The sequence below is a fragment of the Mus caroli genome, chromosome X (genome assembly GCF_900094665.2).
Source record: "Mus caroli chromosome X, CAROLI_EIJ_v1.1, whole genome shotgun sequence".
NCBI lineage: Eukaryota > Metazoa > Chordata > Mammalia > Rodentia > Muridae > Mus > Mus caroli.
In genome coordinates, this window is record NC_034589.1 from 110,636,619 (window position 1) to 110,640,969 (window position 4,351).

Sequence of the window (4,351 nt, forward strand, 5' to 3'; positions counted from 1 at the left end):
TTTATACATACAGATTAGTGTATCTCTAAATCCATATAAATTTCTTTTGTAGCACATGGTAGTTAACACAGGCTTGCAACTCACCAAGGTGCAAAAAATATGAGACTGTAATGCTCAGCTCTAAGCTAAACATATAGACTATAGCTCTTCTTTCCAAGTCTCAGGACCTCATTGCAAAAAAAGGTCAAGAATAGTGTAAGTGGGAGAGGAGGTCAATAACTACAAGGAAAGAATGATTTCTGAACATGCCATAACATTTTGTTAATTATGTAGCCCCTAATAAGTTGCCATGTTACAGTGGAAGTCCACAGATCTAAGAATATTTGTGTGCCACATATTTGTCTTGATGGGGATAAAGGACTCAAAGTAAGGTGTTAGAGAAAGGAGTATTGTTGGAGAAAAGGGTGTGAATGTGATCAAAGCATGTTGTGTGAAACTCTCAAAGAACTAAAAAATAAAAAATAAAAAACAAAAAAAACCCTCCTATATGTATTATCTGAAAATATCTTCATCATTATTTTCACCTAAACAGTAGTTACTATTATTTCAATAATATTGCTAATTCATTAGAAGAAGCAAACTCACATTGTTAACAACTTAATGAAAAAAGCTTGAATTTTTCTGCTATACTTTCAAAAGGGTCAAAGCTAGTTGACTTAAATTATATAGTGTAATTTATTTTGTCCAGTATAATCAAGTCATTTAACATGTAATTGATATAAACTTAGTAATATATATTTTCCTTGTTTTATATTAGAAGTTTACAGTTCTAAACATATTTATGTCCTATAGTATATCTCTGTACTAGCTTTCTTTCTAATGCTTAAATATTGCTTTTGCCTGGGAAAATCTTCTTGTTCCATAAGAAAAAAAAATCATTTCAAATATGCAGGCTTCTCAAAAGTAGATACATCTGCTAAGGGGGAATATTTGGTCAAATTTACATATACTATTAATACTTTTGGAGTTATTAATCACTCATAACTTCGTTAAAACATAGTATTTAGTAATTTTACCGGCATTTACACTTTTCTTTTTGTTTTTTGTATTGTTTTTTATAATCTGGATTTATTTTAATAGGAATCCTCACATACAAATTTGGAAATAAATTGTTTACCAGTTAGTCTTGGAAAACACTTATTTCATTATTTACTTTTTTTTTTTTTCACTGTGATAAACTGCTATGACTGAAGCAGCCTAAGGAAGACAGAGTTTACTTTGGCTTATGGTTCAAGATGTATAAGTCCACACTGGGAGAAACATGGCATTACAACAAAAGCTAGAGATGGTGGAAAGATCAGAATTCTGAGAACTCACTTCTTATACCATAAGCTCCAAGCCAAATGAGCAACTAGAAGTACAGCAAGGAAAGCCACTCCTACCCCAGTGACCCACTTCCTCCAGCAAGGCTCCTCTACCCAAACCTATCTAAACTGCCCTCAAACAGGGAGCATGATTCCAACTTCCAGTGACTATGGGTTATACGCCTCATCCATACTATCATACCTATAAAGCAGATAATGAAAGAAAAGCATTCTCAAATTGCTAATCAGAAATTAAGTCAATGTTAGCATAATAGACACTGTCATGTTTTCTCCTCAGGGTAGAAAACAGTATTCTGAGTTATATCCTTTTAATATACTCTTCATATGTTGATGATTTTTTACAATATACTGTGCTCAGCACTTCTAATTTGTATAAAGAAGTCCCTAGGGACTGAGAAAGTCGTTAGGCAATTGGAAATAAAGTTAAGGTATAGTACAAATGTCACACTTTAGTAGCCATAGGCAGATTATTGACCAGAGAAAAGCTTAAACACAAACTTATACATATAGACAGGTGGACCTATTTTAAAGAAAAACAAAAATACCTCAGTAAGTTTAAGTGTAGGTTACACAGTGGCAGGAAACATTACTGCGGACCACCTGTGGGGAAAAAATTTTAACAACAAAATCTTTTCTCCTATCTTTTGATCATATTAGAGGTTTTGCTGGAGCTTCTGACCTGCTAGTGAGGGAAGAGAGTATTCAGGCAACTGCTGCATCATATGTTTGTCAGAGGCCAAACAGTAAACCTAAACCCCAGGAAGTGTTTGTCAGTAGTCATATATATCTCAACCATTTTTTACTTTCAACAAAAGAATGTATCTACTGTTTCTAAAGAGCTCCAAGAACACTGAATTGGAATTTTTTTCTGGGTCAAATACACCAAGCATAACTTATAGCACTAAAAGCTGCCTTTAAATTTTTTGTATCTATCTTTATATTCATGTAGTATTTATTTTTTGGGGGGAAGGATTATCTTTTAATACAGAACTTAAATATTTTACTACTAATCAACACTGTGTTTTAACCAGACTTGATGAAAAAATTATTACCTCAATAATCTCCAACAGTTTTAAATAAATAGTAGTTTAACTAGGTAAACCCACTTTTGTTCCTTGAAAAAAATCAGGTCTTCTCATTTGATATTTGATTATTTAAAATAAATTCTCTCTAAACTTCTGCATAGATGCAGTAGTTGCTTGTGGCCTCTCTAGTTGCTCTGATGGTGCAGTTGTGATTCCTGTGATGTACTACCACTACTTTGTGCCTAATCCATTTGTTATCATGGAAAGTGATTACTTTTCCTTTCATCAAATTTTACTAGGTGATCCAGTCTTATTCTCTGTGCTGGGTAGAATTATAGCAGTGACTAGCAAAACTTCATTGTCTTAAATATGGCAAAGTGAGTATAAAATTGTTAATGTTTTAAAGAAAGAACACTGAATAATTACAGGGATACTGACAGTGTTCACACCTTATAGTTAGAAATTTCTTGGCTGAGTACAGAGCTTTGGTGTTCAGGATGCAGTGAAAAAAAGGAAAAAGACTAGCAGGGTTTTAAGTATTCAGAATGTTTTAGTACTCTGGACTTTCCTGCATTTGTTTTTCTGTATTTCATAGAAGGTGGATAGTAACATGAAGATGGAATTTGATCCTCTGAATTTATCAATAAATTAAAAGCTCACTATTACCTTTCTTTGATATTTTTTTCTTATACTTCCCATTGTATAATGTTAGAATGATTTTAGGATTCTAGCATCGGGTTAAATTTTATTCCTTTTAAGGTATAGTATATAATGAAATCATTAATATTCACTTATAAAATTATTCAAATATTCATTAAACCATTTGTATTAGCTATCATAACATTTTTGACAAATAATTATTTACTTAGGTGTCAAATAATTTTGCTTGCCTTGCTTAGCATCTGGTTTCCCTTACATAAATATATAACACAATTTCCAGTTTCTTTCCACTCTCATTTAACTGATACAAATTAAGTCATTTAGATTTTATTAACCAACGATTCTCAAATTACTGGGAAGCACTCATGAAAAAGCAACTTAGCTTTTTCACCTTTTCAATAAAATTTAAGCCTCATAATTATCAAAATGGAATAATTATAAATGATTCAACGCTATTTCTATTTATCTAAAAGGAAAGTCAAAACTCTTGTTATGACCTGTAAGATAAATGATGGCAGGCCCTGCCCAATTTACTCTCCCCAATTTCTTACTATTTATCTCAAACATCATGAATTTTACCAGACACTATTCCATTTAATTTACAACTCTAAATTGTTCACCTTCATGAATTTGAATTGACAGTTCTGTTTCTCTGAGTCTTCCTCCTATAGTAAGATTATGTTAATTCTATATATTCCAAGATTTTATTCCCATTTTGGAGGTTAACCTAGCAATATGTTGAACTTGTAGACATACAACATTCAGTTAGGAGTAAAAATAGTGTTGATTGTGTTTCTTTTGTTTTGTGTATTAATTCTTTATAGAAGATTTTTAATCCTGTAACATGGCTGTTATGACAAGGGATGACATCCAATCACTTTCTAGGTCTGTGTGATACCAGTGGAATACGGAGAGCAATTAATCCCAGCATGCAGGAGAGAGCAGCATCCATATCTTTTGAGTTCTCTTCAGTCAGTCAGTCAGTCAGTTAGCCAGCCAGCCAGCCAGTCAGTCAGTCAGTAAGTCAATGAAGTACAAATCAGACAGTTCAGTGCTTAAATATCGGGGAGACAGTGCAGTTGAATACATGCAGTGAAATTGAGTTCAGGTCAGTTCAGTTTATTAAATCATCACAGTAGACAAGGCAGTAGAGCAGTTCTGTTCCATTCATTTCATTCAGCCGAGTCAGTTGAATCCAGTGAGTAAAACTTTACCAGAATTACTTTGCATTCAAGCAAACCATTTCTTCTTCTTCTTCTTCTTCTTCTTCTTCTTCTTCTTCTTCTTCTTCTTCTTCTTCTTCTTCTTCTTCTTCTTCTTCTTCTTCTTCTTCTTCTTCTT